General features: G+C 43.1%; 1 protein-coding gene across 3 annotated transcripts in view; it reads right to left on the reverse strand.

Annotated features, from left to right (window-relative positions):
• PDZRN3 (PDZ domain containing ring finger 3) overlaps positions 1 to 15,742 on the reverse strand; it is a 217,874-nt gene that overhangs the window by 31,088 nt on the left and 171,044 nt on the right. The gene's annotated exons all lie outside the window — the stretch shown is intronic.

The following is a 15,742-nucleotide window of genomic DNA, read 5'->3' on the forward strand; positions in this document are numbered from 1 at the left end:
GCCTGCGGTCACCTGGAGAAACTGTTTAGATGACAAAATGACCTTGAGTATGCTCCAGCACAGAGAGCAGTGGAGTTCCAGCGAGGGGTTGGCCAGCACCCCCTTCTGAAATCTCTCCTCTGCTGTTACATCAGTAGAGAGTTTTAATAACGAAGCAGAAGATGGTAATTTTCCAAGAGGAGGGCGAATACAACTATTTGCAGGGGCACAGGAATTGGTGTGAGGACTCTAGTCCCCAGGACGGAGAAGAACGTGCAGCATTTTCTAAGATGATTTATGAGACGTGGGCGGAACTTGCTAGAAACCTACTAGGAGCAAATCACTTGGGAAGGAATTAATGAAGCAAACAAAACACTTGATAACGCAATGAGAATAGGAGGAAATGTAGGGTTTTTCCAGAGAGAGAGAAAGGCCAGTCTGTGTACATGATTTTGATTATGTCAAATTAGAGCCGGAAGTAATAATATGGGCTCCTATTTATTGATATGAGTGTGTAACTCTAAAAGCCTTTTAAAAAATCTGTAATCACAAAACACATATCCCCTCACTCCTGGCATTAGCTTTTTAGTTTGGCAGGGATATGGCTAACATTTTTAATGCCTTCCCCGAACATTTCTTCTTTCAAACACATGTTGTAGAGTCACACCACCACCGAAACAGCACTTTTATGCTTTTGAAAGTGTTTTCACTGGCTGCAGTTCAACGAGTATGTATCCAACTTGACACAGCACCCTGGAAACAAAGCCCTCTCAGGGTACGAGAGCATATGGGACGCATGCACACGCAAGTATTACTAATGAAAGGCTTTTCCTAGAAACCCCGGGCTCCTCCTGCCCCAGAGCTTCTGCCTGGCTTCTGCCGATGGCCCCATGCTCCCATGACCAGGAGGCCCGGCCTGGCCACCCCGTGACAGGGTCCTAACCCAGGGTCCCTAGTGCTTGCGACTGGCCACCACAGTGCTGGCCACAGGGGCGCTTTCACCTGAGCAGCAACCTGGTGATGTCCTCCTCCATCTCTGGGTGGTAAGAACTGTGAAGACCAGGAACATTTTAATTTGCAACCACTGCAGCACAGCCAGCAGCTGTCCTCACTTGGCACCCTGTAGGTGTTCAAAACATACTCTACGGTACCCACAAGCCAACAACTTACAAGTGAGTCACAAAAACTAAATAAAATCCAAGATAATACAAAGGAAAATTACCAAACCACAAAAGGAAGAAGAAAGGAACAAAGAGGAAATACCAAGTCAACTGCAAAAATAAGTTTAAAATGGCAATAAACACATATCTATCATTAATTACTGTCAATGTTAATGGACTAAATGGTCCAATCAAAAGATACAGAGTGGCAGACTGGATAATAAAGCAAGAACCTTCAATATGCTGCATACAAGAGACCCACTTTAGGGAGAAGGACACATACAGATTGAGAGTGAAAGGATGGAAAAGGATATTCCATGCAAATGGAAAAGCCAAAAAAGCAGGTGTAGCAGTACTGATTTCAGACAAAATAGACTTTAAAACAAAGGCCATAAAGAAAAAGAAGGACATTTTATAATGATTAAAGGAATAATACAAGATGAGGATATTACACTTGTTAATATATATGCACCCAATATAGAAGCACCTAAGTACATAAAAGAATTACTAACAGAGATAAAGGGGGACATTGATGGGAATACAATCACTGTTGGAGATTTTAACACCACATCAACATCACTAGACAGATTTTCCAGACAGAAAATAAATAAGGCAACAGAAATTAAATGATACAATAGAAAAATTAGATTTGGTGGATATTTTCAGAGCATTACACCCCCCTAGAAAAAGATATACATTCTTTTCAAGTGCACTGGAACATTTTCTAGGATTGATCATGTACTTGGGCACAAAAGAAGCCTCAACAATTTTAAGAAGAAAGAAATTATCTCAAGCATCTTACTGACCACAATGCCACGAAACTAGAAATCAACTATAGAGAAACAAAGGAGAAAAAAAGGAAAGCGTGGAGATTAAATGACATGCTGAAAAACCAATGGGTCAATGATGAAATCAAAACTGAAATTAAAAAATACCTTGAGACAAATGAAAATGAAAACACAACCACAGAAAAATTTATGGGATGCAGCAAAGGCAGTGCTACGAGGGAAGTTTATAGTGATACAGGCCTTCCTCAAAAAAGAAGAACAATCTCAAATAAACAATCTAACCCACCAGCTAAAAGAATTAGAAAAAGAAGAGCAAAAAATCCCAAAAAGTCAGTAGAAGGAAAGAAATAATAAAAATCAGGGAGGAAATAAAAGAGATTAAAAAAACAACAGAAAAAAATCAATCAAACCAAAAGCTGTTTTTTTAAAAAAGCAAATAAAATCGACAAGCCTCTGTCACAAAGAAAAAAAGAGCACAAATAAGCAAAGTAAGAAAGAAAAAATGGAGAAATTATAACAAACAACATAGAAATACAGAATATCACATGAGAAGATTATGAAAAACTATATGGAACCAAAATGGATAACCTAGAGGAGATGGACAAGTTTCTGGAAACATACAGTCCACCAAGACTGAATCAAGAAGAAACTGACCACTTGAACAAACAGATCACCAGAAATGAAATCGAATTAGCAATAAAAAACCTCCCTACAAATAAAAGTCCAGGACCAGACGGCTTCACTGGGAAATTCTACCAAACATACAAAGAAGAACTCATACCAGTCCTTCTCAAACTCTTCCAGAAGACTGAAAATGAGGGAATACTCCCAAACCCATTCTATGAAGCCACCATCACCCTGATACCAAAACCAGGCAAAGACACCACCAAAAAAGAGAATTACAGACCACTATCACTGATGAACATAGATGCAAAAATCCTAACCAAAATATTAGCAAATAAAATCCAACAGCACATACAAAGATTACATATCACAACCAAGTGGGGTTCATCCCAGGGACACAAGGGTGGTTCAACATACGCAAATCAATCAATGTAATACATCACATCAACAAGAGAAAGGACAAAAACCACATGATCATCTCAATTGATGCAGAAAAAGCATCTGATAAAATTCAACACCCATTTATGATAAAAACTCTCACCAAAGTGGGTATAGAGGGAACATATCTCAACATAATAAAAGCTATATATGACAAACATACAGCCAGCATAGTACTCAACGGTGAAAAACTCAAAAAGCTTCCCACTAAAATCTGGGACAAGACAAGGCTGCCCACTATCACCACTCGTATTCAACATAGTCTTGGAAGTCCTACCCACAGCAATCAGGCAAGAGAGAAATAAAAGGGATCCAAACTGGAAAAGAAGAGGTAAAAGTGTCACTATATGCAGATGACATGATACCATATATAGAAAATAGAAAACCCTAAAAGGTCTGCACAAAAACTACTAGAAGTAATCGAAGAATTCAGCAACGTAGCAGGTTACAAGATTAACGTTCAAAAGTCAGTTGCATTTCTTTACACTAATGATGAATCAACAGAAAAAGAAAGTAAAGAAACAATCCCCTTTAAAATAGCACCCAAAGTAATAAAATACCTAGGAATAAATCTAACCAAGGAGGTGAAAGACTTATACATGGAAAACTATAAACCACTGATGAAGGAAATTAAAGAAGACTTAAAAAAATGGAAAGACATCCCATGCTCCTGGATTGGAAGAATCAATACTGTTAAAATGGTCACACTGCCCAAGGCAATCTACAGATTTAATGCAATCCCTATCAGATTACCCAGGACATATTTCACAGAACTAGAACAAATCATAATAAAATTTATATGGAACCTCAAAAGACCTAGAATTGCCAAAGCATTACTGAAGAAAAAGAAATAGGCTGGAGGAATAACTCTCCCAGACTTCAGACAATACTATAGAGCTGCCGTCATCAAGACAGCATGGTATTGGTACAAAAACAGACATATGGACCAATGGAACAGAGCAGAGAGCCCAGAAATGAACCCACAAACTTTCGGTCAACTAATCTTCGACAAAGGAGGCAAGAACATACAATGGAATAAAGACAGCCTCTTCAGCAAATGGTGTTGGGAAAACTGGACAGAAGCATGTAAAGCAATGAAGCTAGAACACTCCCTTACATCATACACAAAAATAAACTCAAAATGGATCAAAGGCTTAAACATAAGACAAGATACAATAAACCTTCCAGATGAAAATATAGGCAAAACATTATCTCACATACATCTCAAAAATGTTCTCCTAGGGCAGTCTACCCAAGCAGTAGAAATAAAAGCAAGAAAAAACAAATGGGACCTAAAACTTAGAAGCTTCTGCACAGCAAAGGAAACCATAAGTAAAACAAAACTACAATGGAATGGGAGAAAATTTTTGCAAATGATGAAACTGACAAAGGCTTGATCTCCAGAATACATAAGCAACTCATAATAAGAAAAAAAAATAAAACAAAACAACCCAATCCAAAAATGTGCAGAACACCTTAACAAGCAATTCTCCAAGGAAGAAATACAAATGATCAATAGGCACATGGAAAAATGCTCAACATCACTAATTATCAGAGAAATACAAATCAAAACTACAATGAGGTAACACCTCACATCAGCCAGAATGGCCATCATTCAAAAGTCCACAAAGGACAAATGCTGGAGAGGCTGTGGAGAAAAGGGGGCCCTCCTACACTGCTAGTGGGAATGCAGTTTGGTGCAGCCACTGTGGAAAACAGGATGGAGATTCCTCAAAAGACTAGGAACAGACTTACCATATGACCCAGGAATCCTGCTCCTGGGCATATATCCAGAAGAAACCTTACTTCAAAATGACACCTGCAACCCAAATGTTCATAGCAGCACTATTTACAATAGCCAAGACATGGAAACAGCCTAAGTGTCCATCAACAGATGACTGGATAAAGAAGAAGTGGTATATTTATACAACGGAATACTATTCAGCCATAAAAAGACAACGTAACACCATTTGCAGCAACACTGATGTCCCTGGAGAATGTCATTCTATGTGAAGTAAGCCAGAAAGAGAAAGAAAAATACCATACGAGATCACTCATATGTGGAATCTAAAAAAAAGAAAAAAAATGAACATAAATACAAAACAGAAACAGACTCATACACACAGAATTACAAACTTGTGGTTGCCACAGTGGGTGGGAAGGGACAGACTGGGATTTCAAAATTTGTAGATACTGACAGGCATATGCAGAATAGATACACAAGATTATACTGTATAGCACAGGGAAATATATACAAGACCTTGGGGTAGCTCACAGCAAAAAAAAAATGTGACAATGAATATATGTTATGTTCATGTATAACTGAAAAATTGTGCTCTACACTGGAATTTGACACAACACTGTAAAATAACTAAAACTCAATTAAAAATGTAAAAAAGAAAAACCCTATGGAACAAAGGACCGAATCTGAGCATCTCCTCCAAACATACTGTGTAGTTCCGCTCTGTGTATTATTCTGGGGAAGCCTTGACCTTACATACATCTCTTAAAAACCTCATTCTCCACTGTTCCTTTAACAGATATTTTGTAGCAACAACGGTACCCAAGGATGTCTATGGAAGTTGGCTTTTCTGGCTCCATTCCCCCGGAGACCTGCGACTCATAATGATAATCCTCTTTGACCCAATTCTGGAGACCTGGCTGCCCCCAGCTCCTCTAGAAATGCCAGCTTTCTCCCTTGGTCCCTTACCGCCTTTCATCGGCTTGCCTGACAATATGTAACAGCATTCAGTGCAGTATCGAGCCATTCGTGTTCCAGGCATGCACTCTGACATCTCAGCTCACCAGCACACTCCCAACACCCTAGGAGGAGGAGGAGTTTGTATTCCTGTGCTTCAGAGGATGAGTCTAAGGTTCAGAGAGGCTCAGAGAACTTTCCACATCACAAAGCTACTCGTGGCACAGCCATGAGCCTCGCCCTTTCATACACTGACCCTGAGGAAAAGGAGGTCTCCGCTTTGTCTCCTCAAATGAATGCTGTGAGCACAGGGGCTGTCTTCAGTCTTTCAGCTTGTGGCCCAGAGAACACAGTCGGCACTCAATAAATGCCGGCCTCAGGACAACCTAGAGGGTGACTCTCATGTGGGATAACGTGCAGATGGAATCTCTCTCCTGCCTTAATAAAACAACAAGGTGAACTCCCACCTGAGGGACACATGCTACATCTTGTCACCTCTACCTCTGTAGACCTACCTCACTTGACAGAGGAGAAAAGCAAGCACGGTTTCCCGGTCAGGTCTTTCTATGATGCTTTTGTACGAGACCCACGTTCCTTTGCAGTTTACCTTACACTGTAACTGTAAGCTCACTGGTATAAGATTTAGTTTCCGACTCCCCTTCCCTCTCTTCCTCACGCATGTCAGCCCCACAGGGCAGGGACTCTGATTCCATCGTGGCGATGCCAGATACTCAGCACGGTACCTGGACCACAGAGGGATGTCTAAGTGTGTGTGGAAGGAATGAGCGCGGGACCTGCCCACTGTCAGGCCTGTGCCTGAGTCAGACAGTCCTGCGTTAGGATAACCGGCCGTGCCCCCCCCTTACCACCCGACTGATGCCAGGCAAGTCAGTGAGCACCTCCAACGAACCCTCAGTTCTCTCACCTGGAAAGTGGAAACAGCAGTAGTACCTGGACTATAAGGGGCGATGTGAGAGGTCCACGTGTATAACACATGGACAGAGGCCATGCGCATTGGAAATACACTCAATAAGGTAGTCGTCACCGCTATTATTAGCTTAGCTTATGCTAATAAACATACAGCTTCAAATCACTGGAATAGATTAACCCTGGGCCTTTACTGCTAACTTAAGGATAAATAATACAATGCTGGAATGCCTCCTCCTTTGTCTGGACATTACTTCACTGTGGCTGGATACGGAATAGAGTTGCTTCTCAAACTTCATGGCCAAGTGCGAAAAAAGATGCACTAACTCTTCACATTGATTTCTCCACAGTGCCTGCCTCCCTCCCTTCACTCTTGGGGTGGCAACCACTGGCTCCCAGGCCCCACTCTTGCACAGAAACTTCATCGGAGTGGGACAGATCAGACAGGCCAAACAACCTCAACTTTAATTCCTGTGAAGTCTCCAGATACCTAGCCCTGTACGACAAATCTTAGGCTGAGGAAGTTGCTAGAGTGAGAACTAGAGAGGGGAAAATGCCAGGCCGGGGGAAGACAGGTACCTCCTGCTAAGGAACTACTCCACCTGGGACCACGTCAGTACACACAGGTAAGTGCAGCCTGGGGTAGCTGGTATCTAAGGTGGAAAGGATGTGCTTCTCACCTCCTGATGCCAAATGCAATACTATTATGAAGGATGGTAATTTCCCTTGAGGTTTTTCCGACTCCCCAAATAGTAAACAGCCCCATGATAAAGGAAAATCGGTCCCTATCCTTTAGAGTTTTTTATTAAAATGCATGTCACTTTTAATGTCATGGGCCCCAACCACTGACACTTTGAGCAGGTGAGGGGAAATAATTAATTGCCACGTATGGCAAAACAGGAATGTATCTGCTAATTCTATGGTAAATTGCTTAACACACAGGAAGGAAATTGTCATCTTCCCAGATGTCTGGCACATTAACTCTTTTTTCATTGGTTTAATGCTTTGAATAGTAAGTGTCTGCATTATTTGGTTTATGCACTGTTTGTTCACAAAAAGGGACAACATTTTTGCTGAAGACTTCTTTATACAGAAACATGCAGACGTGCACACTGTCAGGAAATGTGTTTATAAAGATGCTAGCGCTAACTCTAGTCTTACAGATGTTTTCTCTTCTGTTACAACAAATGCTACGAGTTGAGAAGATTCTTCTGTGGATGCAGAATGTTTTATGTTAAGAAAAAAATAAAGCAGTATTCTACACTTTCTAAAGATCTTTATAGCTTATCAACTGCTTCTCCCCCATTACTATTTGTGACTTCCTTTCCTTCCAAATTGGGGGAAGGGAGAGGCTTTAAAATATTTCTTCTTGGGTCTTCTATTAATATTTTAATTTTTATTAAATATTGAATTTAAAAATATGTAAGATATATGTAGTTACAAACAATGCTACAATGAATACGTGTGAATTCACCACCCACTTTGAGAAGACCACCACCACGTCACCTTGACAAGCTGAACATCCATGTCCACGAATGACCAGGGCATCACAGACAGCCAAGAAGAATGCACCAAGGAGGCTCTGGGAAGGGCCCTGTTCTGCCAGGGACCGAGAATTACTGCACACTAGAGCAAGAGATACTAGACGCCCTCAGCGCCATTCTGGTGCTGGGACAATAAATGGACGAGAACAGAACAGCCAGGAACAGTCCCAACCACACAGGAAAACCGGCCCTGCCCCTGCTTGGGGAAGAGATGGGCTTTTCTGCAAGTGGTACTAGAAAATCCATATGACAAAATGAAGTTGGACTCCAGCCTTACACCATATATAAAGAAGGTAACTGTGAAAGGCAAAGCCTACATAAAACTTTTAGAAGAAAACACAGGAGAGAAGCTCTATGACTTGAAGGTAAAGATCATACTCCCCAGCAAAGACTAAAAGCACAAACCATAAGAAAAGACTGATGTGCTCAATGACGTTCAGTTAAGGGATCTGGCTCATCAAGACACTGTAAAGAGGAGGGAAAGGGAAGTCACCAGCTGGAAGAAAATGGAACTGGTAACTGATGAGGAACTTGTATGCAGACTATCACTTTAAAAGTCCTACAAACCAAGAGAAGAAGAAGAAAAATCCGATAGAGAACTGGGCAAACCCTCAACAGGCACTGCACACGCACAAAAGGAAACTCAAATACGAGGAGTGTATATGTTGAGTATTACACAGAGAGGCTTACTTGGGGGGTGATTTTGCAAGACTTAGTGAGAACTCTAAAATGCTGATCCTCTGACAAAACAAAGAGAGATGTATCCTGAAAGAATTGCTTAAGTATTATCAAATGGCCAGTGATGTTGTACAACACACAGAACAGTCAGATGGAGCCCTGCCACTGTGACGTCCCTCAAAACCAAGGTCTGCATGGCATGAGCTGTCATTACGGTGACAGTTACACGGCTCATCCCAAAGACGTCTCTGATCCAACTTCCTGAAAATCCTGAACATTAGGATTCCCTTGGGTAACAAGGTCCTTTCTAAAAACACATTCTCTTCTGGCAGGAGGTTCACATTATTCAGAATTACTTTAATTAGATTATTTTCCCATTTACTGTTGAGAAGGGAGTGTGAGTGTTTGTAGAACAGGACAGTAAGTAGTTTAGGAGGACACAGGATAGTTTTGGAACCTGGGGTGATTCTGAGGAGGACAGCGGTTGGAAAAAAAAACCCTGACGGTCAGTGCAGTTTTATCTGTAAAAGATACACACATACACACACCCCCGTGGTGTATCTTCTACAGACAAAACTTTACTAACCTACAGTTTTTCACTTGCAAACTAGACAGCACACAACAGTTTACTTGAAAACTCTGCTTAAGCAAAATAAAATAATGTTTTTGGTATTAACTAACAGATGGTGAGTTTCTGATCTGCATATAAGTGTCTGAAATAAGAGCCTGTTTTGCCGCCTACTCATCTAAAGTAAGACTTAAGAAAACCTGCCAGAAAGTTTAGGTAGCCTGTGAGTCCTCCCTCTTCCAGGATTTTTGGTTTAAACTAGAAAAGAGGTTCTCAAACTTGAATGTGCACCACACTCATCCAGAGAGCTTGTTAAACACAGACTGCGGGCGCCACTCAGAGATTCTGGCTCAGCAGGGCTGGAGGACATGCCCTTCTAACTAGCTCCCAGCTGGTGGGGATGGTGCTGGACCAGGCCCGCACTCTGAGAACAAATGACTTAGAAGAAACTTCGGGAGACGCTTCAATCGTCAGAGAATCTCTACTTGATCCCTCCTGCCACTCAGGTCAAGGCCTGTGTTCTCCACAACTGAACATCGGTGCCACTAACTTTCTTTCACTTCTCCACTATTTCAAATTATTCTTTATTACAAGCTGATGAGTCTTATCAAATGCATTGGAAAAAAACATGATCCTGCCAGGCAGGGGACCAGAAGACTGGGAAAGGGACCCCTTCTCCAAAGTTCCCCAACAGACACACACAATATGCCCTTGGCGAAGAAACAGGAAAGCCAGCCATTCAGAGTAAAGTCACTCTTGACCATTTCGTGCCTGCCTCTTGGCCTGGCGGCATCTCACTGATATGATGACACTGGCCATCGAACCACAGGTGACGCTGCCAGGAACACAGCTTTTTGGGCCCCCGAGAGTGGATGCTGTGTCTTCTGCTGCTTCCCACACTGCCGAGACTGCAGGGGCACTATTTTGGCTCTGCTGGGCGTGTTTCTGGAGCTGCTGACAGTATTCTTTTGTGCCTCCCCCTCCTCATTTTAGCCATGGCCTCTTCCTGTCTTATTGATGCGCATAAGAAAAGTCATTTATTAAAGCTATATTTTTTCCACTATTCTGTGTTTGTTTCTGCCTGCTATGGAAGGCAAGTGACAGGAACTCAGAGAGGGGGCGGTCCCCTCCCCGTGACTCCGTCCCGCCTGCCTCACGGCGATGTGCAGCTGTATCTGTGGGAGCCATGGGAGTCCTGGGACCCAGGCTCATGTGTCATCATGTAAACCCTCGCAGACCAAAGTGGGGCCCACGTGGTCCATTCGTCACGTGAAAGTTACTTTAGTAAGCATGTCCTGATTAGTTACTGGTTATACATCAGGACCAGCGGCGCCACAGAGAACAAGGCGAAGTGCCCACCTTCACGTTCTCCTGGGGGCTGGGGGTTGGAAACAGATGGTAAGCAAGGTAGTAAGTGCCTGATTTGTGATAAGAGCCAGGAAGGAGTAAACTGCACAGAGAGGTCACTGCCTGTGGGGGTGGGGGAACTCTAAGATCAGGGGACTCTCTAGGGAGCAGGATGTTGAAGCTGTGTCCTCCAAGCTGAGTTAGTGCAGGGGAACAGTAGTGTGGAACTCTTTGGAGGGAAGGAGTCAGGTAGGTTCCGGGTACCGAAAGAAGCCCTGAGGGACCAGGGCAGATGAGGAGGACGGAGATGTGCAGCACGGGGCCATGGAGAGGTACGAGGAGGCCAGATCACACAGGGCCCTGCAGCTAGAGTTAAACGGTTCCTTTTATTCTAAGGGCACAGGGGAGCCAGTGAGCCAGGTGCTGAGATGCTCAGGTCTCAGCTGTAGTTGGCTGGCTGAACGTGCTAGCTGCATGAAGGAAAAATAAATGTCTCGTAAATCCTGTTCTCCCTCCTCTCCTCCTTGGTTCAAATCACGGTCATCTCATCCAGCAGCTAGTTCTCTGTTGGGGTTCCTAACCGGTTTCTTTTCTTGCTCGTCACCCCCCAAAGACACATACAAAATCCAACATGTTCTACCAGCCATGTGCGGAGGGTGAGTGTGGTGAAGAGACCTCTCAGGTGGTCAGTGTAATGGAGGAGGCTGAGTGAACAGAGAACATGGAAATGAGGTAGGAGAAACTACAGGGACACAGCGATATGCAGGGTATTACAGGAAGGCTCAGTGCAAGGGTCCAGGGGTGCACAGGGGATCATGGGAAGGCTCAGTGCAGGGGTCCAGGGGTGTGTAGGGCATCGTGGGAAGGCTCAGAAGGGCATCTAACTTGGGTGGTGGCTAACTGGCCTCAGTCCTGGGAAAAGCAGGTAAATTTTCTGGACACCCCCCCGAAAGCTTTGTACCTAAAGAGACAGGTAGAAAAGGGGGAGTAAGCCTTGGTCTAACTGTAAGCTATTCCTTCTCATTTCCTAACATAAAAGTGGCTTATGAACCATCGTCAGTTGAAGAGAAATCAACAGTGATGACAGTAAATGTTCATGTTGAAAACAGTGACTAAAACAAAGCTTTTAGAATCTATCGATAGATTGTTTAAACACAATCCCACTTGCAGAAGGATGCCAGGCTCAACACTGCTGTGTAGAGGTCAAGTTTGTGTTCATCTAATTAACCACCATTAACTCTGTCCATATGTAACTGTACCATGACTGCACTGATTCTCAGCGGACTCATACTTGCTTTGCTCTGAAGAAGTAAACTCATCTAATTGAGTTTTGCATGTAGCTAACTCAATATGAAAATAAGATTGTGTACTGTCAGGTTTCCAGGATATTCCTTAAACTTGTTGATTCTGATTAGCATTTATTGTAGAAATCTGTATTTTTCTAGCCCACTGTCTAATTAATAGGTTGATGTAGAAAGGGTCACAAATACAATTCTCTCCAGTTTTCTGGCAAGTTACAGTTACTGGGTGATGTTTTTGCTTTTCAAAACCAACAACATTGTGGGGGTGGGTACAGCTCAGTGGTTCAATCCCTAGTACCTCCATTAAGAAAAAATGCCTAAAACAAAAGCAAAACTTAAAACATTAAAGGGCATAAAAAGGCACAAGTTTCTCTTGGTTGATTTTTTTTTTTTGTTATTCAGAGGCAAAAGAACATGAGCTTTCTCAAATCATCCATTCTCACAGCTGCCTGTGAGGTTAATGGGAACTCTGTACACCTCTCCAGCCCATTTGTCTCCCCAGAACAGATAGCAGGCACCAGAGGCTCCCCAGAAACCTCACTCATTTGTAAGAGAACCGAGACAAGTAACAGCAGACTAACAGAAGGGCCAAGAGGCACGTGGCCCTGTTTGAGAATGTGGCGTCTCCATGTTACTCTCACAAAGGCAAGGGCAAATTTGAAAAACCAACCCAAGTGTTCCATATAACATGGTGATCTACTCACTGACATAGATGTAAGTCATTTATACAGGAGAAAAATTCACCAACTGTGGAATTATAGCACCGTTGTGGCTCCCAGCCAGATTGGTAATTCCTTTGTGTTTCAGTTCCTACATCTCTGAAATGGGGATACTAACATCACCTGTCTCTTGGTGCTGCTGGGGGGATGTGATACGGAAATGCACCGTCACATAGTAACTGCTCAATAAATAAATACTGTAGTTGTTGAAAAGCATGCAGATTTTCGTGAATGTGTTAGTTGTTATAATTTCTTGTTTGAAGCCTGCGTCCCATCCAGAATTAGTTCTGTTGCATAATCAAATCAGCAAAGATTACTGTTCTACCAAGAGTCCCTGGCCAACCTCAGAGGAGGTGGAAGGAATGGATAAGACTGCCCACTGTGTCACTCACTCCTTGACCCTCCGCCAGGGCTTCCATCCATGAGAGACCCTTCTCAAAGTATCCAAAGTATCTCAAAGCCCTGGTTTTGAAGGGACACAACTGGGTGGAGGGCTGGTCCTGGGCCTACGATGGAGTCACCGGCAGCAAGCCAGCTGAGCCACCGACCTCCCCCTCCCCGCACATGTCCCCTCCCCTCCCCCATAGAGGCGATCAGCTGGAAGCTGGATTCCAGCCACAGCTCTAGAGCGGCTCGGCTCCTTCTCTAATTGCCCTGGGAATATGAGATCTCCCAGGCCGATGACTTTAGCCAAGTAGAAGACTGCGGCCCTTGATAAGCTGAAAGCATCTTCATTTCCTACGTCCCCATCCTTTCATTTTAACAGTGCTCCTGAATAGTCTAAGTCACCCGAGATGATAGCTTTCCAAAGCATGAAGCAGCTGCTAAGTTAAATATTAAACCTCTGACAGGCACAGGCCCTGTCTTCATGCTCGCAGGCCACTACAGTCACCAGAAAAGCACCAAGAACTACTGTAACTCAACCCCAGGGTGGGCAGGAAGACAATCTTACGCTCTCCCTAGAAGGATCCCACTTATCCCCCAAGAGCTCAGCGCACCCTGGAACAGACAGTGCACATCACTGGGATGTGCGCACTCTCCGCAGAGTCCCGTAATGACCAGGCACTTTTGCGTGCTGTCGATGTTTTTCCATTGTGATTAAAGGTACAATAAGGTATGTGTGCAACAAGAGGCAAAGCCATTGTTCTGCATCATTAAGCTCCCAGCAGCCCCCCAAAAGAAACTGCAGGCAGCTTGCCAAAGGCCCTAATGAAGAGCATCGCTTTGAATTATCTTTGGATGAGGGACGGATCAAGTCTGAGCCCCAGAATATTTGATCCTCTTTGTGCTGCGGGTACAAGGGCTTACTGAAGCCAGACACACCGGACCTTCTGGAACTGTAATTTATGGAAACCTTAATTTCTCTGCTCTAATAAGGCTTTGCATAATAAGAGCGGGAGTGCAATGATTAATTCCTCCAAGTGTTTTGTGAATTCCTTTATGTTACGGTTCAGGACTCCCAAAGAATAGGAGAAAGGGGGATTTTACTTAGTTGGCACAAGGGTAATGGGTCTGAAAAGTAGTCTGAGTTCCCTGAAAATAAATCTGCATGGCTTTCTAAATTGCTGACAAAAGTATATTCCAGATGGAAGTCATTTATCAGCAATTTACTGTACGATGCTTTGGCCAGAAATATTTCCACATAAATTCATGTAGTAAAAAACAAACAAACAAAACTGAGATTTCCTCCTTTTTGGGAGCTGAGGTGGGGAGGAGCCTAAATAATACAGATGGATAAAGCCCAAGTTAACGCAGATTTCCAGGCAATGTGATAGGGTCACCTTTTGGAGGATGACAGCTTAATTATTACAACTACAGCAGTGAATGCAACATAATATTTCCATGCATGCATAGTTAAAAGGAAAACCCGCCAGCAAGTTATTAAAACACTTTTACGCACAGTGTTTATTTTATATGCAGTGGTGAGAGTCTGTGTCCACCTGCCGTGGTGCTGGCTTTGTGGTACTGCTTCTTTCACTTCTGAGTGCCTGACCCACTGAGAAGTGGGGCTCGATGCACACGATAATTTGGCAAATTTAGGATTACAACGTCACCATATGGTCACGTAAGGGATAGAGGCAAGATCTCCAGTGGCAATGGCACTTCTGCCCAGACCTTCCATGTGCCCGCAGATGCTGTGAAAGGATGAGGAGTCTAGCAGAGTCCTGAGCGTGAAGTCATAAGTCAGAAGTGTTATTTCTAATACTTATTTAAGATGCTTGTTTTCTGTAAGGCATGTGCCATCTGCACAAGGAGGATGGTGGGGGTGCCTAAGCCCCAACATATTTGTTTTGACCCTCTCTGTGCCTTATGGCAGACACACACAGATACACAGCCCCTTTTATTCACCCAGGCACTCTATCATTAGATTGTCCAGAGGCAAACTCACCAGCACAGCTGCCTCGCTGTATTTTTAATGCTAAACGCCCTCTGCTGGCTTGTGCGAAAATGGCACCCAACTGACAGATAACTCAAATTCCTTTTTAAGCCAAGTGTAGCCCCTTTAAAGAATGTATTAATATACCATTTATAGTGATAAATTAAGGAAGAAACACCTTTTTTTCCTTCACTGTAACAACCTTCTTCTAGTTTGCTAATGTTAAAATTCCTTTTTTGACAGGATTACAATTTTTTGATTACTGCAGAAAAATTTGAAGGAGTTTGAATGATCTAAGGGGAAAATCTTTAACTGCCAGAAACAGCAGTGTGAACATGTTCTAGTTCAGGATAAGTCTTGAATATTTAAAAATAAAATGCCCCACACAAATGTATGATAAGTTTTCTGGGTCATACCTTAAAAAAAAAACCATTTCACCTCCAGTGAAATTTCCTGTTAGTAATGCTGCAGAAGTTTAGAGAAGTCATCAACTGTGGGTGACAGAACCCGAGATCAAGCCCCTTGCTCTGGAAGTTCTTAACATTTTCTCAGGGGGAGGCACAGAAATGGCAAGTGCGAAGACTAAATCTGAAC

The sequence above is a fragment of the Vicugna pacos genome, chromosome 17 (assembly GCF_048564905.1).
Source record: "Vicugna pacos chromosome 17, VicPac4, whole genome shotgun sequence".
NCBI lineage: Eukaryota > Metazoa > Chordata > Mammalia > Artiodactyla > Camelidae > Vicugna > Vicugna pacos.